Raw genomic sequence first — 23,556 nt, 5'->3', positions numbered from 1 at the left:
GAAAGAAAGAAAGAAAGTGCCCTTCAGAGTCACGTTACCATCTCTCTAAAGAGAATATTATATTTTAAGCATAAAAAACTTTAAAGCTTAATCTACTATATGGTGTTGCTTTGAATTTCAAAAATCTCACAGATAGGAAGTGTGAACAAGTACTGTGCAGATTTTCAGTCAAAATTAAAAGTAGGAATTTGTAACTGAATATGTAATTCAGAAAATTTGAGTAAAAAACATGAATTCTAAATTGTATGTTTATTCCTTCTCAGATAATGACTCCATTTCAGGAATATGAGAATGTTTTGTTTGGCATTAGGTAGGCCTGCAAAGATAGATTTTTAGCATTATTTCTGATCAGGAATAAACATTAATTTTCCAATAGAAAAAAGTATCTTGGTGTGACTTTAATTGTGCAATATAATAGAATTTCAAAAATAAGAAATTTTTATAAAAAAATATAGAGAGATGGGGAGGGCGAAGTGGGTAAAGGGGATCAAATATATGGTAGCTGAAGGATACTGGACTTTGGATGGTAAACACACAATGGAATATAGAGATGTCAAATTATAATGTACACCTGAAAACTGTATAATTGTATTAACTAATGTTACCCCAATAAACTTAATAAAAAATAAAAAAATTAAAAAAAATTGAGTATTCTGTTTCGCTTACCTCTTAATTTTGTATCATGTGAGTCTAGAATTTGACTATCATCAGAATTTGAAGTGTTCTAATTAGTTATTTTATAATTAATAAAAATCAAAGTATGATAAAATACAGTAAACATCAAAACTGGTAACATCATCTTTTAAAAAATGTTTCATAAATAAAACAAATAACTAATCTGGTTGTTGACACATACATCTGCTTTTACTTATTCTTTTCATTTTAATATTATAATGATTTAATCATTCTATACTAGATCTCATGTACAAGGTGCAGAAATATTTTTTTCCTTACGAGTGAGGCCTTTGATTAAATAATGGTAAGATCTTATATCACTATAAATGACACTTAAGAGAATAAACTTCCAAATCTTAACTGCACTTTAATTGAGTTTCATATTCACGGAAATAAGCACAACACAAAGAAAAATACACCATTACCTGGAGCTAGCATCCACGAACCCAGCACGGCTCCTTTACAACGCCTCCCAGTTTCACCCGTAACTTCTGTCATCGTTCATGTGAACTTTCATAACGTGTTACCTACTCTCTCACATGCTATCTATCAAATATATCAGGTTTCCACAACCCCTGGGCTGAGGGCTGGTACCTGGCCGTGGCCTGTTAGGATCCAGGCTGCACCGCAGGTGAGATGCAAGAGAACTAGTGAAGCTTCATCTGTATTTGCAGCCGCTCCCCAGCGCTAGCATCATCGCCTCAGCTCCATCTCAGATCATCAGGTATTAGAGTCTCATAGGAGCACCAGTCCCTGGTGACAAAAAGGTTGGAGACCACTGATATATATCCTTTTTTATCTTAGATATTCAGTTTCTTCCTCTTCTTGGGATTGTTCTCTTCCCATTAGCTCTTTCATGCTTAGGCTTCAGCCATTTAAGACAAACAAGCACATACATACACACAACTTCTCTTAGATCCATGCGCTTCTTCCACTACCCTGTCCCTTTCTTTCTCTCCATAGCAAAACTGATCTACACCGATTAATGACCTACATCCTTAATCCAGCAGATAGATTTTTAGTCATTGTGTCTACTGCATAATAAAAATGGCAAAACTTCAAGGAGAAAAACTAAGTTACTTAGCTCTTACATTTATGCGTCTGCTGGACCATAGGCTCTGTTGCACTGTCTTTCTCCTGGGGCTCATGGGATAGGCCAGGCATGTCCTACAATGAGAATGGCAGAAGTACAAAAAGGCAAGTAGAAATGCTTAGCAATTGCATGCCATCAATTCTACCTTTTTCTTTTACCCAAAGCCAGTGACTTGCCCAAATAAATACAAATGGGAAAATATACCCCACCTCTTTTAGTGGGTGAAATTGCAAAGTCAAATAGTAAACAATGTGAATGCATGGGGAGGTAAAGAATTGGGGCAAGAACATTATCATGGTAATCTTACATACTTCTGTAGTAGTAATGGGCACTATTGCTTTTTCTAAAATACCCTCTTCTGCCGCGGTCCAGCCACAACAGGATCCAGGGGGCCCCGAAGGTGGGCAAGGCGTCGGCGCGGGAGACAGTCGACTACACAACTCAGAGGCGGTGTGACACTGTTCCGTTTTATTGTGATTTGAGTATAACTTTTATACTTTTTATTTGGCATTTGATTATACTAAGCAGAAAATCTTATAGAGTATATTATTATTAATATTCATGATTAACTAGTACATTTTTCTCTCAATCATTAGAACAGAACTACCTGATGGAACAATCTAAACTTTTAATTCTTATATCTATTACGTAAGATACAGTTTGATTTAAGTAAAGGTGATAGATAGATGTATTCATAACAGCAAGTATTGGCTTCTGGGCAGACATTGTTCTTCTTTCTGCCTGAAGAAATCTTTTAAATGCTATTTGATTTATGCTATATCTAAAGTTCAAGCTGAACCTTTCTCATAGGTGTTCAAAAGTTTCCTTGGTGCAGTATTGAGGAAAATATTTATAAAAATCAGTTTTACAACACTGCTTTCATAAGCTAAGTTTTTGTTCCTTTGTTTTTTAAGCACCAAGGAGGTCCTGACCTAGCCAGCCTTTCTATGAAACTTAAACTACTATAAGACATATGAATTCCATCTTTATTCACTATACGTATACTATCTTTATTATAAGCTCCTGTATAAGGCAAAGGAAGATCAGGTAATCTTTTCATACTATTAGCCCCCCTAGGTGGATACCAGAGTTCTCTATTTATCCACTAGGCCACAAAAGGAGGTCCTTCCATAGTAGGCACAGGCTTATGAGTAAATTTCTTATCCTTTACTAATTTTTCTACTAACTGCGTGGGAACAGGAGTATAAACTGGTTCTAGTAATTCGGCTTGTTATAATTTATTCATAACATCTTTAAGAGGCGCGTCAAAAGGAATTTCTCTTAATAATTGTTCAAATAAAGGGTTTACTCATTCTGGACACGTCAGGGTGACTAGAGCTGATTCCATACGCGGGGAATTTACTATGTTTTCCTCAGAGCCAATTTTGAGGAAATCCATTTGTACAGCGTTTACACTTACTAGAATTTGTGCTACCCAAATTCCCCCTATTAATAGGATCGTTTCTAAGAAAACAATTATCCCTAAACACATGCCACGTCCTCATTCTTGACGATGCATTCCTTGAAGCCTCTGTCCCCATCTCCGGACCTTGTCACACAGTAGGGTAGAAAGAGGACGCGGCACTCTTCCTCTGGTTTCCGTGATTAAACATTCTCTTGATTTCCCTCTCATTCCTCTGGCTCACCTTATTCAGTTTTCTTTGCCAGTCCTGCTTCTTCAAGACTTGGTTGAAAATCCTTAAGAAGTATCAGGTCTTAATTATCTATCTATCTATCTATCTATCTATCTATCTATCTATCTATCTATCATCTATCTATTATCTATCTATCTATCTATCTGTCTGTCTGTCTGTCTATCTATCTATCTATCTATCTATCTATCTATCTATCTATCTATCTATCTATCCTCTAATCTGTAGTCATATTTGGTGTCATCCATGTTCATGGATCCCATTGCCACCAAAATAAAGATGAACCAGAAATGCTTAAATTTCTCCTCGGGGTTCTAGAATCGTATCTAACTTCCCGCTTTATAGTTCTTCAAAAGTATGTCAAAGACATCTCAGATTCAACATTCCTAATATTTCCCCCATTCCACTCCAAACGTAAGTACCATAGCTTAGAGAATGATACCACATCCATCAAGTTATTCAAGCCAAAAAAACCTAGGAGTCATTCTTAACACTTTTCTTTCATCATTAAACCCTGTTACTTTTACCTAAAGAGCTCTGAAACTTATCTGCCTCTTTCTACTTCTGTGGTTCCTCCTTATTCATATCCACCATCCTCTCTCACCTGGATCATGGCAATAACTTCTGAACTTCATATCTCTTGTCCTCACCTGACCTGTTCTCTGCAGTGCAGCCAGAAAGATCTTGTTGAAAATCAAGTCAAATACTTTTCTCCTTTAAAAATACTTCAGTGACTTCCTATTGAATGAATAGTAAAATAAATGCCAACAGATCTATACATTTTGGTCCATATCTCATCCCATGTCATGCTTAATGTCTTAGTTTACAGTTCCCCAAAAAGCATAACACGAGACAAGGATTTTATAGGGCATTATTTTAAAAAGTGGAGCCAGAAGTAGCAGTGAAAAAGCGGGGAGAATAAACAAAAAAAGAATGAAAAGCCATTACAAGAGTGCTTTTTTAAGGTTGCCGCTATAGGCAACAGTGGCTGGATTCTACAGGACCTCTGGGAATATGAATAATAGGAACCCAAATTATATGCCTGAGGAATGGGCAGCTAGTTATACGTATCCACTGGCTCTCCGTTCTTTGAGGGTTGCATTCATGTGTGTTTATTTCCCCGTGAATTTCAGAGCCGTACTTGCATACATCCTCCTATCTTTGCCTAGTAACTTCCTACTCTTTGAAATTCTACTTCATTCCTACATCTTTGAGATTCTACTTCATTCCTGTGCCAGAGAACCCTTGCCCCTAAATGAAACAGGTTCGTCCAGCCCTCCCAGCTAAACCACATACCTCTACTATATGCTTTAACCATACTATATATCTCCATTGCTGATCACAGTGATGAGTTTGCATTTTGCTATGGGATTATTTTATTAAGATCTTTCCAGCTACTGGACTGCAAGCTTGAGAAGACCTGGGATCATGTCTGTTTTGATTATCATTGTCTTACCAGCACCAACTGCAGGACCTTGTGCATAAAACATGCTCAATATATTATTATAAATGTATAAGGGTAGGTGTGTGTGTATGTGTATGTGTGTATACATTCATGTATATTTATAAAGAAAACCTTAGAATTGTCAGGGCATAAATAGATTACTATTAATATCAATAAAGTTATTTTTAATTCAAATTTACTTTCTATTTTTATGTATTACTTTCTTCTCGTACTTATACAGGCATATTACACCAGAAGAATTCTGTTCAAAGGAAGTCATATTGAGAAAAAAAGAAAATATAACCCTTACATTACAGCATCTTGGATGATATGATAGCTTGTAATATTTTTCCATAGTTATCACTATGCAATTTCTTTAATAAACAGAGATTTTAAGTTAAAGGGGATTCACTAGACCCTGGACCATAACTCTATACAATCCTGAATTAATCAGTGGGGAAGAGCATTACATTTGGCAGCGCTGGCAATTTGAGGACTTGGGTACTTGAAGTGTGTGTGTGTGTGTGTGTGTGTGTGTGTGTGTGTGTGTGTGTGTGTGTGCGTGCTCTAAAACATTATGTCCAAATCTACATTTTTACGTTCTCAAACTGGGAACTGTGATTTTGTAGTAGGAAACGTCGTTAAAGTAAATCAGTTTTCAATCCCTGGTTTCATGCTGATTTAAGATAATAACAGCCAAAAAGGTGGAAATCCACATAAATTATTCTCAATGAAAACACTTCCATAAAGGTCAGCTATCAATAGTAAGTTATCCACATTCCATACATACTTTCTATATTTCTAGTTATCATGTTAAACTTCATATCATCCAGCATTACATTATAAAAATGGAAATAATTTATCTGAAAATATCCATCATATGCAGAACCTTTTTTTTTTTTTTTCAATTTCATAGAAGAGAAGTCAGGGTAGTACTCTTCTAATTCAGCTTCAAACTTCAGCCACTACAAGATAAATTGTTGTGAAAGGATTATTAAGATAGAGAATAGATTATGAAAGTAGGTATATCTGTGTCAATTAGTGGTTGCTTACATTCACTTTCTCTCATTTGGGGAGAAGGATATTCAATGTCTAGTTGACTTAGTGTTTCTTTGTATCTGGTAGTTGTCACTGTTATGCGCAGGGCTATCAATTGAAAATGGCATGTAAACCCATGCACTGAACGCTTTGGGGCCCTAAAATAATTTCCCCCAAAATACTCTGCCCAATAGAGCAAGTATTGTGAAAAATATTTTCTTTGACTTGTACATTTAAAAGCAGGTAACTTCTGTTATTCCAGAATCCACAAACCCCCTCATATGAAACATTTTTAGATAAAATTGATTATTTTGAGGGATGCCAAGAAAATGGTGAAATAATATGAACTTAGATCATAGTTTTTGTTGAGCTGAACACACAACAGACCAAATTTCCTGGATTTTCTTTTTGTAGATACAAGTACCATGATATTTTTAAGACTTCATGACCCTAAAAATAGCTTACAGTAAGCAAAGGCAAAGTCCTCTTCGTCCTGAGAGAATGTTGACTTACTTCTCAGCTGACAGTTGCTCAGTAATCAAGGCATAAATGGGTCTGCCTTGATGGAGTGACAACTCTGACTCAAGATTCACTTCCGTATAGCAAATTGAAAAACAAAACAAAATGAAAAAGCACTCTTAGATAACTTTGAGCTTCAAATCTAAAATACTTTGAAATGTACCTAGGGAATTTAGAATAGTAAACCTCATTTAATTTCAAGAGATTACAAAACACCAATTTGAACAATAATGTTATTTTCTTGGGTAGACATCTTATTAAAGAAAATAGTTCCAATATGACTCTTTCTAAAAGGCTGAATATAAACTTCGCTGATTTCATATTTATTAAAAGAGAAAAATAAGCATAGAAATTTGTTTTCTAGTGCCTTGTTTTTGTGTGTGCGTTTAACCAACAGATTACTGTACCACTGGATTTATATAGTATTGTTACTCATTTCAGTAAATATTTATAATATCATTATCTATTTTAGGATAATACCAACGCTTGTTTATCGTATAAAGCAGGAGTAATCTGCATAGATTGTCAATGGCAATTTCATATCCAGAATGCCTCTCTGACCTTCACTGTTTATTAAAGCATGCAGTCCCATATTTCCCCAGCCACAATAAGTAGTTGAATCCAGGCATGTGAATTTGGAGATGCTCGGTACATTTCAAAACATGGACTGGGAATGAATATTTATGTAAGATTGGCTGAAAGATAATTAGTCCATATATTATCAAAAATAATCTAAAGCAGTTCGTGACTATGTCCACTGGGGTACCCATTCCCTGGACAGCACTTTGATAGCCTATCGTGGAGCTGGTTTTATCCAACTAAGCTTTGGGGTGTTTCCACTTACTTGTGTGGAGAATATCTATTCTCAGCACTATGGATCCCACCATTAGGATTATTCTAAGAGTATCATTAAAGATGCTAAAGATCTCTCTAGGATTTCAGTATCAGAAATAGTTGTTCTTATCCTTAGATGAGTACCATTGTGTTAGTTTTTACTTTATAAACATTGTGAATCTTATAATTGATCATTTTTCCTCTTTAGTTTGACTTTTAGAACTCTAAGAACCAAAACTGAGAGCCCATAGTTATCTATGCATGAATCTATATATGAATCTACCTAGTCTTTCTATCTTGCTTTTCTTCTTCTTTTCTCCTTTTTCTTGCTCATATTTAATTTTATGTAACCTGCTTTCTGCTAAGCTGACTTGAATTCCGTTTTGAAATTAGGTAGGTTATGAATTCGTTATTTACCATATAGATTGCTTCCGTGGCTCATTGTAATTTTCAAGTCATTAGAACAACAGAGGAATTTATAAATCATTTTTGATATGCTATTTGGCATATCGAAAGTAGACTTTGGGAAGTCTTGTACTCTTAATATGTTTTTGTATCTTATATTTGAGTTTATTTTCTTAAACATTTCAACAGAAAAGAGGAAGAGCAAAAGATAAAAGAAGTGGATTGATATTTCTGAGGTAACTGGACAAGAACGAAGGCAGAAGAAAGCATCTGACTAAGGGAAAGTTTGTGAATAAGAGGGAATTTTCTGAGGTGGCACCAAATGAGCCACGAAGAACTGAAGTCATGAAGCGTGAGGAAGGTTCATGTATTTCACAGAATCCTTAAGAGGAAACTAATGAGAGATTTGAGAGATTTTAAGAATAAAATAAAAATATTTGATAGCATAATTGATCTAGAAGAAAAATTAATTAATGGTCTTAGAAAAGGATCTCGTCTATAGCCATGCCACCCTGAACAAGCCCAATCCCGTCTGATCTTGGAAGCTAAGCAGGGTCAGGCCTGGTTAGTACTTGGATAAAAGACCACCTAGGAAGACCAGGAGCTGTAGGCAGAAAAAATAAAAAATAAAAAATAAAAAATAAGGGATTGTAAGTTAACAAGGTCCTTGCAATCTGTGAAGTCAACCAAGGGTTGCCTCGCCTAAAAAAAAAAAAAAAAAGAAGAAGAAAAGGATCTCTAATGTTTAGTTACGTATTCCATGTCATCATTTGCATAACAATATCATAATATGCTTTAATTTTTCTCATTTTCCAATATACAAAAATATTATATTAAAAGGTATATTTATAAATTATTTAGAGCACAGAGTTCATTTTCATGAACAATCGATTTTCTAAATGGACTGGAATCTTAGACTAGCCCACAAAATTTGTTTCATCCATAGTGTAGAAGAAATAACATTAATTTACAGTGAGAGATTGGAGAAAATATTATTTTAATCTTAAAATAGAAAAAAATTGACCAACAATTACCATTTTTCAATTTTAAAGCTTAGGATAAAAATGGTATAATTAGAAGATCGAGATGTAGATATAGAGGTTCATGTAGATTCAAGAGAAATTGTGGCTATACTTAAAAGGAGTAGGATTTATTGCACTACACGATTTCACTTTATAATATACAAGTTTTTCCTTCTTTTTGTCAATATAGATTAGTGGTAGATAGTCTTCCATTTATTAATGTGATTAAAGTCCTGTTTGATTTAAAAATAGAATAAATAACAGAAAAGAGGAAGAGCAAAAGATAAAGTGGATTGATCTTTCTGAGATAATTTGGACAAGAGCTAAGGCAAAAGAAAGCACCTGATTAAGGGAAGTTTGTGAATAAGAGGGAATTTCTGAAGTGGCACCAAATGAGCCATAAAGTACTGAAGTCATGAAGGGTGTGGAGGATTCATGTATTGCATAGAACCCCTAAGGGAAAATAAGAACTTCTGATAAAGGGATATTGGATCACTCAGATCCCCATGTTACCAGTCCAGTAGGGGCAGGGTAGAGTGGTGGCAGGGAGGGATCCTGAGCAGATGGCAGTTTCTTTATTTCAAGGTGTTGGCAATTTGGGTGTTTACAATCTTGGAAGTTCTTGCACTTTAAAATTGTAGCTCTAACATACTCTGGGGTTAGCTAGTTTTATAAATGTACAGAAATGATTCAAAATTGTATTTTAAGTGTGAAGTATTGAGCCTGGGCCCAGATGCATAATTAATTAACATTAGTTCTTATTATTTGTTGTCATTTATTACAATATTAGTGGAAATTCTTCATATTCATGTTTATTATTGCTAACATTGTCTTCTAAATCAAGAATTACATACATTTAAAACAAAATGCAGTATGTTACTCCTTAGTCCTTCTACCTCGGTCCCATTCGGGAGGGACCTCATTCCCTCACATGCTGCATCCTCCAGGCCAGCTGATTCTCTTTGTCCTTCTGTCCTGTGAATCACTCTGAGTTCTCTTCTATCCCTCCCTCAAAATGAACATCCGCCCTTTATGTTTTGTACTTTTCTTCTCCTCTCTTTACTACCTAACAACTAGAAACTATGTCCTCGTTCATTATCTTCACCTTATTACTACTAATTTACAATCTCAGCTGTTCAGCATTGAGCTCTATTTATTCAACTTAACCAAAACTGCTATTATTGAAAGAACAAAGATATCCTTTGTGCAGATTTTTGCTGTCTTCTCTGTACTTATTGTCTGGATTCCTTTGCAGTATAGCTTGTTGGCTGCAGTCTTCTTGGAACTCCTCCTCATTGTTTCTGATCCCTCCTCATCTCACAACTCAGACTGTTGAAATCTTACACTTTCAAACTCCATTTCAGATGCTTCCTTCTCCATGGGACCTTTCTTGATTTTCCCAGCTGTCCTCATATCATTTTGTCTTTGCCTCTGTTGGACAGCCTGCTTTTTTTCTTTGTATTTATAGTTTTTTGGATATTGTTAAGCTCTCTGCCCTGGATGCTAACAATGGGGTTCTTGAAAATAAGAAATTTTATATAACTGTGAAAACCATTCAGCAAGTAAAGTCCAATAAATGTTTGCTGGGGGCTTTTTAGATACAATCTATTGTATCTTTTTAGATACAATCTATTGAAACTTTCCCATTGCTGCAATTATCAACAGTTGAATCATGATATCTATTTCTGAGGTTAAAATTTTTAAAAAGTGACACGTTCTGCATATAATTCCCAGCATCATACTTATGCTAGTGACTATACTCCATTTTTGGGGAACACTCAAAATTTTATACATTTTTTTCAGTAAGTTTACTGCCCCACCATCCAAAGTAGTTCTTACCTAAGCTTGTTTTTTATTCCCAAGATCCTCATTGTTTCAGCTCATTGATATGCTAGATTAAACCTAAGAGCGCTGAATTGTGACACTTGCTCTATATTCCTTAGGTTCCTCCTCTCCTGGGGTACTTTTTCTGTGACTGCTTTTTAAGGCCACCAATCTGAAATGAAGTATTCACTTGATAGAGCTGTAGATGAGCTTAGTTTGAAAATATGCTGGTTGCCCTTGGGTCTAAGGTGTCCCTTTATAATGCACACCCACACAAACCTGCTCTTTGTAATTTACAAGCATTTGGGCTATGAAGTATTAGAAGGAAGTTTTACCCACAGTGAAGACACATCAGCACATACTTAGATATCTTATCATTGGTAAATTTCCTCAGTGTGAATCTGTGTTCTCCCAAATTTCTTTCCGTTTCATAGTAGGTAGATTTATGTGACATCCCCGAATATGGCCTCTGCTGGTAGATGTGACTCAGATCTGTTCTCTTCCCTTTCAAGGCCTTAGGAGGTTAACATTTTTTCCTCTGATGAAGCTGCTCACTTCATTGCCTGGCACCTTTCTTAGCTCTGAAAGGTATCCAAAGCCTTCCCCAAGAGTAATTGACAGTTTCTTCCGCGCCTGTCAGAGACTGTGTAGCACTTTTATCACAATCCTCCACTCAGGGCATCATGTAACACATCAGAGATTCCCTACTCTTGAACTTATCTGTTCTCAAGTGTCTGTAGAAGCTGAGAACACTTAACCAAGAGTGGGATCATGTTGTCTCTTCACAGAGTGACAGATTCTTTCTTCTTCGTCTGTTCTTTTGAAATAGAGAAGAGCTAGCGGCAATTTATAGGATGACTAATAATAATAAAAAAATAAACCAAATTAACACACATACACACACACCCATCTACCCTGACATCTTTTAAATTTCTTGATCATAAGATAGGACATTCACTCACACAGTACATGTTTCTTGGGTGCCTACTGAAGGTAAGCTCTGCAGTAGTCTCCAGTGATGCATTGTCCATGTCAGTATGGAACTTGGCCTATTAAATGACACACAGACAGCTGGACAAACTACAGAATGTTGTGGAAAGTGCAATTACAATGGAGAGCAGAAAAAATAACAGCACAGAAAAAGGGAGGAAATGAGCTTCACAAAATAGAATTAAGACCAGAGAAGGATATTCTGGAAATGGATATTAGGGAATGAATAAAAATACAGGAAAAGGCTATATAGGAGATCTGTGTATTATTTGTACAAATTATCTGAAATTTAAAAATGCGTTCTAAATAAAAAGTTAACAAAAACTCACCAGGCAAAAAAAAAAAAGTGTCACTTGCTTGGTGTTGTTAGAGCTTAAGGGTCATGAGGGAATAGGGAAGACAAAACTTGTGTATATATACTAAAATCTGGGTGGATTTGGATTTCTATAATTAAAAGGGAGTAGCTGAAAGGTTTTAACTAGGGGATGGCATGATGAGATTTCTTTCCTAGAAAAGCAATTTCATAACTTTGTGGAGAATAGACTAATGGGAAAAAGTAAGAGGTAGAGTGAGTGTGTAAAGGAGTAGTGGTCCAGGTTGGAGGTGATGGAGATCTGTATCAAGAAGGTAGCAATTCCATTGACAGTGAGAGGGATTGTTCCTGAGACACTTAGACGGTGGCATTAACAAGACTTAGTCACTGATGGAATTTAGTGAAGGGAAAATGGAGTGAAAAATTTGAATTGATTGGCCAGATTGATTCAAGTTAATAGAAAAGAGAATAAATGAGAAGGAATTGGTCTACAGGGAAGAGGAAGATAACTGCTTCTGTTTTGAATAGCCTGAATTTGAGATGCATATTGGATATCTGAGAGAAGATTTCTAGTAGGTAGTTGTATATATAAAATCTGGATTTGGGAGAAACATAAAGATATAGCCTGCAGATGTAGATTTGAAAGTCATTAATATGTTCAGTTTTTTAACCTTCAGGGTGTCCGCAAATTTCATCTGTGCACATGTGTATTTTCTTAGACTGAGGATCTGTGCTGAATTTTTCCAGTTGCCCCACTACACATACACATTCCCAGACCCATTTTCTGCCTTAATCTATGCCCGAAAAGCTGATAGTTTGGACTGTGTTACCTGGATGCCCTTGCCATTTGACTTATGCCATCGACAGTAGCTTAGCCTTAACACTGAGAGGCACTGGCAAAAAATGAGAGGGATGGGGAAGATAAAGTTTGGGATATTTCTTCCCTCTCCCTCCCTGTCTTGGATCTCATTTCTATCGGAGGCTGGATTGCTCCAGACTCTCTTCATGGATCTCACCCTCACAAGCCTTCATTAACACCATTTCCTCCTTACATGTGTGCATATATATTTATATACACGCACACTTATGGTAGGAGAAACTCTGACAAGTCATAAAAATGATTGACCTCACCCACAGAGCGTGGCCTGTGAACTACACCCTTTGGATCCCTGTGTGTTCTTATTTACCCTTAAACAGCTTCTATGATCTGGGTGACAAGAAGTTATCATTACCACACATCCCAGTGGAAGTTACCCAGCAAGTATTGTCCTAAATTCCTAAGACTGGCCTTGAATATTGCTGAGCTTAGAGGGGAAGTTGAGTGTCTAGAAACTGCAAATTATTATGAATATGTCCAACTACGTAAGGAAGGATGAATATTATACTGATAGCTTCAATTTAACCTGAACATTCTTGTTGTATTCTGGATATTTATTTTTTCTCAACTTTTTTTGAGGCAGTCGGCATGGAATTTTTGATAGCCAAGGAACCCAGGAATGTCTCACCTTTCTAGCTAAAACGGTACTTCAGGGCAGAGCTCCCAAGAGCTCTATGTAAGGCAGGGCAGTGAGTGGGCATCAGAGTACTGCTTTAGTATCTAGTGGTCCAGTGAAAGCTTTAGTCCAAGCTTTAAGCAGCACCTCCTGCTTTCTTCAAATTCGAGAATACAGATTAAGTAAGAGTGTGTGTTTGTACATTTTAAGAAACAGTGGCCCCATCCATTTGGAAATGTGACTCGATTAGTAATTCATCTAACAATCAGGTTGACAACTCCTTTCTCTATTTCTCTTCTCTTCTCTTCTCTTCTCTTCTCTTCTCTTCTCTTCTCTTCTCTTTTCTTCTTCTCTCTCTCTCTCTCTCTCTCTCTCTCTCTCTCTGATGGGACACAGGAGTTGGCAGGAATAGGTCTGCTATAAGGATAGAACTAAAAACTACCATTCCCTATACTTTTGTCAAGTCTCCCTCCTGCTACATTTTCCCTACTGACACATCTCATCAGCATACTCTTTTCTTCCTGACTTTTTGTTGAAATGTGAAACATCAGATAACTTGAGGGCTACTGACTTTTATGACCATGTTTGTAACATGCCATCCTTAAATGTAACCATGCTAGTAATTCACCAAAACTTAGAAGACAGGATTGCTTTTATGGTAAGAATGAAACCATTCACTTCTTTTCTCTTCCATGAGAATCAGAGAGTAAAATAATAGAGTTGGAAGAGATCCTAGAGAATTTTGTTTATTTTTTTTTTACATTTTAAAAAAGCCTTAGATACCAGTATTCAATTAAAATCTTAAACATAAATCAGTATATGAAACAGGTCTTGTTCTCCATGAAGTTAGTTGGCTGTCTGAGTCTACATGAGAACATCCATGGCTGCTCCCATAGTCACTATTGTGTGGGCTCCTGGGAGCCCTGGATGCTTTATGAAGCCCAGTTTGAAAATCTTCTGACAGCTAGTTGGAGAGTCTCCTGGATCTAGGAAATTGCCTCGCAATCCACAGTGCTTTGCTTTCTTACACATTGCCTCTTTAACTCTTCATTAGATTCAAGATCATACACCTGACATCTTATTCAGAACTTCCCCTATACCACTCATTTACTTATAGCTTTTATTTCAGAAAATATTTTTATATTTAAAATGGTGTGTGTGTGTGTGTGTGTGTGTGTGTGTGTGTGTACATTGAAGAGTGTAGTAGTTATGGATTTTTCTTATGGACAGTCAGCCAGCTCTGTAGAGGGAATGCCACGTTACGCTCTTAGTGATGGGTGCCTGCCTGCCCATTGCACTTCCCTCATGTAGAGTGGCATCCCTAAGTAATTTTTTAAATATGCTGTGATCCTTCTGTCTGTCATTTCTTCTGCTCTGGTGTGCAATTTTGATCATTTTTGGCTGAAAAAAAAATTTAAGTGATCCTCCCAGAAGTACTACAAAGTGAACACTGGGTGGTAAAAGGCAAATTTTATGGCAGCTGCAGAAAGAAAAAAGAGGATGAATCTCAAAAAGCAATTAGATATTTATGAGGAAGTCTTTTGACATAGAGGGATATTGTAAACCTCACTGTAGCCTGTAGACAATAGCTAGAAAAAAAAGAGGCTATTGCTGAGGCGTATCTCGACTTCAGCAGATATGGAGAAAAAAGAAAAAGTGATTGCTTATACTTGATGTTGAGAAGACATATTCATAAAGATTGTGCTCCAAGGACCCTGCATAGGATAGATGCGTTCTACCATTTCAAGGAACTTGTTCTTTAAACTAAATGCTGTATTCATTCATCAGTCCAGATGAGGATATAGTAATCAATGCAGAGGAAAGCAAGATCATTTTTCCTTTTGTGTTGTCATATATTCAAAACAATTTTCAACTCTATTACAAGCGTGTGCTTAAACAATACTGATTATATCAACTTAACTGGACTGTAAATGATACCTAAATGTTTCCCACTAAGTCATTGATTTAGCCTCTAACTATAACAAACGCAGTAGGTATGGTCAAGAAGTATCCAGAATTAGCATGGATGCATTGATTTACAAAACACTAGCTGGAACCAATGGTATATAAGTTGAAGGAAATGAAAATGAAATATTGAGAGGAACATTAAAAACACAAGTGAGAAAGTAATACCCCTTAGTTAGAAATCTTGGCAGATCAAAGATACTAAATGTCAATATGCCTGAATGCAGAATATACATAAAATGAGAAGGGGGACTGACTACTCAATTCACCATTTATTTATTGCTGTGCTTTCCGGAATCTGCTCAATCTTACTACACCTCAGTTGCCTCTTTAATTAAGTTGGAGTAACCCTACCTGTCTGACTTACCTCCTGAGGTTGCTGTGAGTACCCAAAGGGATAATGTTTGTTAATGTTTCCTAATAATTTAGGAATTCATAATAGTTTGATTTTCCTGCTTTTATTTGGAATTCTAAAAACTTAGCTAGGTGTGAACCTTTTCTCTTTTAAGAGAGCATTGCATCGCATGTCTTATCGGGTGAATAGCCATCAAAATCAGAGAATACCAGTGATAGTAACTTTTTGACCAACGTCCCCTGAGGAGTACCTTGAACTTGTTTTTCAAAAAGAAGGAAGTGAAGGTGTCGGTCCCCTTTAGGTTTTGTAATTCAAGAAAATAATAAAAGGATGTTTGAGTTTGATTGGGACAGGAGACAGAATTTAAGCTAGTTTTTAACCTGTTATTAATAGGCCTTAGACCTCATTTTAGAAATGACCTTTTGTTAAAGTATGAAGTGGTGCCCTTAAGACCTAAGCACTGATGAACTTACCAAAGAGATATGTTTCTGCCATTGGAAATCTTCCCTCTCAGTGCAGTTAGAAAGTGAAAATCCCATTCAGGGTGGTTGGTCATCCTTCATGTGACATAAATATTAAATAGAACTGGTTGGTTGCTGAGCGTTTTCTTTGAGTTCCTTAGTACAGTGATCTCCAGCCTTTTTGGCACCAGGGACCAAGTGCTCCTATGACAATCTAATGCATGATGATCTGAGGTGGAGGTGAGGCGGTAATGCTAGCTCTGGGGAGCAGCTGCAAAATACAAATGAAGCCTTCCTTGCTCGCTGCTCTCTCCTCCTGCTGTGTGACCTGAATCCTAACAGGCCACAGACCTGTACTAGTCCTCAGAGGCCCAGGCGTTGGGGACCTCTGCCTTAGTGTAAAGAGGTTGTTCCTGTAGAATATTTTCTGGCAGTGCACCTTATTTCCTTACCCAGCTGTGACATAGAACCTTTTCTGTCTTGGCAGGAAAGAAATTTATGCTTCACTTATTTACTTTTGGCAAAACAGTTTCTGTTTTAACACCTATTTGAAAGTGTAAAAACATTTTGTTGTTTTTGTTGAGGGTCGGATGAATTATTCATAAAATTTTCTTGCTTTAAACAAGAACAATGATGCATCATTTTTAAAATACCTGTCGGACAAGGTTTCAGTTTTAACTCTTTTATTTCCTGGTCTTGTATTATGCAAGATCAAATCACTGGGTTTGCATGAGAGTCAAAATGCTCGAAGTGATTTTGGGTTCTATTTGACTTCTTAACCTTAAAATATATTTTTTTTCTTTCCATTTTAGACCAACCTTTCACCTACACCTGGTTTGAGGTCACTTTTTTTGATACCCATTAGTAGCACATAAGAAAGAGCACATGGTACAGCATTTTTGGAATGCAATGTCCTATGTGTCAAAAGCCTATAAATCTTTTATTTCCAGCAATTTATCTCAAGCATGTGCAAAACTATTAACTATAAGAAACAATCAGTATTCTTAATAATGGAAAAAACCCAGAAACTAATTTAACTTCCCACCTAAGGTAGAAGGAAATTTCTAAAGATTTGTAAGTAGTATACGTTGAAAGTGATGCTATAAAAATTATGTTTATTGACATGAAAATCATAGCTCTAAATAAAAGAATCAGATTATAAACAGCATGAATGGCATGATTTGATTTTAGTATAAAATATACATTATTTATTTACATTATTAAAAGTGCATAGAAATGGTCTGAAAGGACACACCAAATTGACAGTGTTTATCTCTGATAGTGGTAATATAGATGACATTTATGTTTTTTGTCTGTTTATTGTATTTTTGATGAGTCCATTGTGAACATTTCTTATTTGTATCATAAAATGTAAGAAAAAATATTTAGAATGATACACACATCTTCAAATAAGGGACTACAGGAGAGGATGGTGGTAGAAATTGACTGTAGTTGGTTTATCCTGATTTTAGGATTTCTCTTTTCAGCTTAGAGGGAAAAAAAAAAAGCGTGAAACTTAAGCCTTAAAATCTAAGTCTACAAACTGTGATGGTACTGCATGTGTTTACCCTAAGGTTCAAATATTTTTGTGGATTCACACTTTTTCATTGACTAATTCTACGTCTTCACTCTAATTTTTCCATTTGTTTGCTAAACAATTACAGATGATGTTCACTTCCAGATATTTCATTATTAGGTCTGTGTTCATAAAATAGTAATTAAATAAATACATTGGTAGTTGACCATGTTCCAGACTTGTTTTAAATACTTTGCATAGATTTACTTACCTGATTATCATAATACCTTATGAGATAGGTATAATTATTTTCCTCATTTTACAGAGGAAGAAACTGAAGCCCAGAGACTGTGAGTTTTTGTTGGAAGTGATATAACCTTGTGGTAGATGGATCTAAGATTCAGGTCAAACAAGTTCACTCCAGAGACATATAGATATGTGTCACATATGCTATATTATTGTCTCATATTTACCAAAGATGAGATCACTCACTTAAATTTTCTTTGGTATATTTATTTCATCTCCATTTTATCTCCATTTTTTGTGTGTGTATGCAACCCATAAAATAACTAGTACCTACAAACTCTATATGTTTTCAAAGGTTCAATTCATTATCACCTTACATCTTGTTTTTAGGAACTACAGTTATCAAAATGATCTCAAGTTTAATCTTTTATTACTTAATGTCAAAATTTAAACACTAGGAAAAGAAATTGAATGCTTACAAAGATCTCATTGTGCATAACTTTTAAAAACTACTTGACATCATAGAAGGAGACAACAAATGTTTTTACACTTTAATGGTTAAATTATATTAATTAATTATCGTCACACCAATTTCTTTTCTTGGAAGTGATATCACCTTGTGGTAGATAGATCTAGGATTCAGGTCAAACAAATTCACTCCAGAGACATATAGATATGTGTCACATATGCTATATTATTGTCTTATATTTACCAAAGATGAGATCACTCACTTAAATTGAAACAAAACTTCAAAACACCATATCAGTCTATTATCCCTGGAAGTATAATGTCTTTCCATAGGCATTCGACTGTATTTTTCCCTTTTATCATTTTCTCTTTTCCACATCTGTGTCTTTTTATCATGGCCACTTTTTCCCTCCTTTCCTCTTTTTCTTTTTTTAAACCCTTTCTATTTTTCTCTTTCTAGTAGTTCCTTTTTATCCATAATAATAATATAGATAGAGATGATATATGCAAAATATTTTCTTCTAAAGATTTTTTTTAAATGGTAATACTTTTCATGACAGTGAATGAATAATATTTTCTGAGAATAAAAACAGAGAGGCTATGCCAGAACTCCCAAAATGACATGAAATAGAGAAGTAGCTTTCATCAGGAAGGATTGTATTCCAGTTACTGGTAACAGAAAAACTGACTAAAAAATGACTTAAACAATTTTTTTTCTCTTCATATAACAGTTCAAAGGTAGGCACTTTCTGGTGCTGCTTCAGCAGCTCAATGATGTTAGGGCCAAGGTCAGTATGATTTCCTTGACTTTTCCCTCCAAGTGGTAAGGTGATTGTTGCAGCCTCAGACATTCAAGGTGGGATGAAAGAAACCATACTTATAGGAGAGCAAAATGTTCCTAGAAATCCTCAGCAAATTTCGATTTGCACTTTGTTGCCACACTTGTGCTTCTATGGTTAATTCAGGTTGCACAGAGCTGGGAAGTGTAATTTTACCACTAAAAATTTCCACCTGAATAATAAATGAAGTTTCTCTTAATAGAAAGGGAAAATGAATATCAGATAGACTTATTAGTTATATGTTTTTGCTCTAGTGGTTTGAAATAACAAACATTTACTATCTCACTGTTTCTGTAGATCAAGAATTTAGGAGTGACTTGGCTGGGTGGCCCTGGCTCAAGTGTTATAGTCAGGATGTCAGCAGGAGCTGCAGGCATCTGAAGGCCGGACTACGGGGCTGGGGGAGCCACCTCCATGATGGCTCACTCACTATTACCAGGATGCCCCGGCTTCTTACCTGGTAGACTGTTCTACAATAAAGTTCCAATTCAAGCAAAAAGAAATCTTTTGTCAGAGTATGCCTCAAGTGAAATGTGGTTTTGTAAAACAACTCACCAAAGTGATAAACTCAAATTGGAACACCTCTAATATACAGTTGAATTCATTGTGCAATAAATTGAAATTAAGTTTGGTACCTGTATTAATTTGTTAGAGTTGCCATAATAAAGTACCACAAACTGGGTGGCTTAAAATCCTAACCCCCAGGCTGTGGACAGGTACCAGACCATGGCCTGTTAGGAACCAGGCCACACAGCAGGAGGTGAGCAGCGGGCAAAAGAGTGAAGCTTCATCTGTGTTTGCAGATGCTCCCCAGCGCTTGCATCACTGCCTCGGCTCCACCTCAGATCATCAGGCATTAGATTCTCATAGGAGCACCAGTCCCTGGTGTCAAAAAGATTGAGGACTGCTGGGCCTTAAACAGAAATTTGTCTTACTCGTATTAACATGGACCCTGATTGAGGTGTGCTTATGTGATTGATGTAGCTACACTTATTTCTGTGCCAAACATTCTAATGTCTTTTAATGTGCATCAATGAGAAACCAAAGAACCACCAGCCGATAAAGAAGCATATTTAGTTTCTTTTGAAAATAAGTCTTATTGGTCTAATTAAATAGCATTTTTATAGACTCTACGTGTCATCTTCACAACATAAAGTTACTTGATCATGTATATAACCCAAGGTTATAGTTTTGTTTAGTATAGTTAACATTATCATGGAAGAATAACCTTTACAGACCTTGGAAATAAAATATTAGTGCACAACTTAAAGGAAATAAGATAGCATTAAAAAGCATCAGATCATATATATGTATGCTTTTTAGGAAACCGAACTTAGAACATCTAAACTCCTAGGTTATACTTGCCAGTGAATGATTTTTTCCTCAACAGTGCTCTGTAACTTTTTCGAAATTTGCCAACAGGGTGATGATATTCCTTAATACTCTGCTGGTCTGCTAGAAGTGCCAGAGCTTAGGATATCTGCGTTTTAATTGCCATGTTCAAGGTCTAATTATTTTCTCTGTATTGGGGCAAGATAATCGTAATGAGGAAGTGAAGTCATTAAACATCATTGAAGACTCTGTAAAGGGAACAGAATCTTCTTTAATTCTGCTGTGAATTAGCTTCCTGAGCATAGCTGTGGGTGTGGCAAATTTCTATTTGAACATTCTCTTCTCAGTTCTTTGGGAGGTCACATAAAAATAAAAAGGGAGACTGCAGTGCTTGTAGTTTTTAAAGAGAAGGGAAGACAACGATTAAAAGGTCATTACACATAGACTTGTAGACCGTTGATAGTTAAGAGCTATTCACCTCAAAGTGTTCTATAAATGAGTAACGTAATATGCAGGTCAAGCTACACATAGAACGAAAGTTGTTATTTTGACTAAGTGGCCTAGAAATATGTGGTGCTGGACAGATTTCACACTTTTTGAATTCTCAGAATTTAGACACTCAAATTTCTTTAAAATCTGTTTTGCTTCTTTACAAGTTATTTATTATACTGCTGTTCATAATTATATTTTTTCTGTAATTCTCAGCTATTTTAGAAAACTCCCACATGACCAAACTTTCAGAAGCAGGTTTTACTACTGTAGCTATTAGGAGACTAAGAAGTCACAAACCTTTGATTCTGTGAGGGTACATGGGTGCAAATGTATGTGCATATAATTCATGATATTACTATACAGTATGCTAAATAAATTGTATGTGTGCGTGTTTATGTGTATGGATTTATCACTCATGAAAAGTGCAACACATGGCAGAGATTGAACTAAGTGCTTTTCATACATTATCTCATTTATCTTTCTAATAATTCTCTGATGAAAGAATGCATTTTCCACAGTAATTAGGTAAAGAAGATGGGGCTTAGTAAGTGGCTTAGCTGGGATTCGACCAGAGGTTCGCTGTTCTCTAAAGACCATTAATATAAGTACCTAGTGACCACACGCTTCCTCTTCACTATAAAAAAATTCCCCATCAATTTGCTGATGTTGAGTACAAATAATTTTACATAAGTCTACAAGGAAAAAAAATTGGACTTCTCTGGGAATTCAGAAAACACATACCCTCATATCGACCTTTGTAAATTCTAAAAGCAAGCAGGGGATTGGATTACTTCTATGATCAATCACATTGATAATTCCAATAGGCAAATTGTAGTCACAATGTGTCCCTGGCGTCCATCCAGCCTGGCAGCCTTGACGTTGGACTCGGTGGAACTGAACCACATGTGTGTGGGCGAGAGTAGAGCCGGATGTGGCCATACTGCTAAACAGTCAGTACTTCACAGACTGACTGAAAAACAAGGCTGAACAAACCTGAACCTACAGAGGGAAAGTGAATACCAGAGGGATAAGCCATTGTCGTCTCACACAGCAGTGGGGAGGGTTTTTCCTGGAGCCAAAGAGAAGGCTCATGGAAGCCCACAGTCTAGACTTAGGGGTATCACAGATCACCAGTGTAAGTGATCATCCACATCTTGGGTCTTCCAACAACTTGAGATGAGTAGCTTAACCTGTTTGAAGTGAGTTTCCACACTTGCAAAATGGAAATTATAGTTTCTCATAGGGTGGTAGGTAAGGTTAAATGAGATCATGTTTACGAAGAAGCCTCAATACAGTGCCTCGCCTATATGGACATAAAAGTTGTAGTATAAATAGTGCTAGTACTAGTAGTAGTAGTAACAGTAGTAATAATAATGTCATTGTAGCCATATATGTTAGGGATATTTTGGCCATTATAATAAGAATGCCACAGACTGGGTGAAAACTGCAGAAATTTCTCACATATATGGAGTCTGGGAAGTACAAGATCAAGGCATCAACATATTTGATGTCTGACAAGGGCCCACTTCCAAGTTCATAGACAGCTACCTTTTCACTGTGTCCTCATATGATAGAAGGGGCAAGGGTACTCTCTGGGGTTTCTTTTAATAAGGACATTTATCTCATTTCTGCGGATTCCACCTTCATGATCTAATCACTTTCCAAGGTCCCCACCTCCAAATACCAAAACATTGGGAATTAGGTTTCAACATATGAACTTGATGAGGGATAACGGGCACAAATACTCAGTCTACAGAAGAATCTCTGCTTGAACTTGTGATCTTGCTGACTTGATGAACCAATTAGATTTCTCCCTATCATTTGGACATTTTTTCTTGCTTTTTCCTAGATCTTTTTAGAGACGAGCATACATTTTTATAACCATTTACAATTTTTGAAAACTTTTTATTGAGTATGATAAATCTGTGAGTTTCATCCATATATATATCAGGCATAAAGCTTAATGAACAGTTTTGTAACCAGTACCCAATCAAGAAACAGAACATTTCCTCAGTCCTTACACCATCCCTCAAGGGAGTGTATCCTTAGCTCCAATAGATTAGTTTTGCCTGTTTTTGAAATATATGAAATTAGAGCCATGTAATTTGTATATGCCTATATCTCAGTTCTTTTAGCCAATATTAAGTCTGTGAGTTTCATCCATATTTTGGATGTAACAATGCTTTCTAAAAAATGCTGTTTAATATTCTATTGTGTGAATATACCACAATTTTTTCATTTTCCTTTTGATACACATTTGGGTAGTTTCCTGTTTGGGGAACACACTTCTTTCCTACATTAATCCTCAAACCCTGCCAGTTGTGTATTTTCACCATTCTTTTTTCACAAATCAGTCCCAGAGATGCTAAGTAACTTGTCCAAGTTCCCAAAGTTTGCAAATAACAGAGCCACTCTCAGATCCACATTTTAATTCTTTACTGCCTCATGTTGCCAGAGACACATAAAAAAGAATTAATACATTTTAGCAGTAAACAGCAGGGAAACTATTTAAAAAAAAAAAACAAAAAAAGAACAGGTTCTATATTCTTGTGCATGCCTTTCAGTGTACATAGATACATT

At 36.0% G+C, this 23,556-nt stretch overlaps 1 protein-coding gene and 1 pseudogene across 1 annotated transcript in view; both read left to right on the top strand.

The window, feature by feature from the left end:
- The window catches only part of LOC112470954 (O-acetyl-ADP-ribose deacetylase MACROD2-like), a 1,076,828-nt gene that overhangs the window by 638,148 nt on the left and 415,124 nt on the right, over positions 1-23,556 (top strand). The gene's annotated exons all lie outside the window — the stretch shown is intronic.
- On the top strand, positions 8,155-8,273 carry LOC112471207 (annotated as a pseudogene).

Source organism: Pteropus alecto, unplaced genomic scaffold, assembly GCF_000325575.1.
Source record: "Pteropus alecto unplaced genomic scaffold, ASM32557v1 scaffold45, whole genome shotgun sequence".
NCBI lineage: Eukaryota > Metazoa > Chordata > Mammalia > Chiroptera > Pteropodidae > Pteropus > Pteropus alecto.
This window is presented reverse-complemented; position numbering and strand designations above follow the sequence as displayed.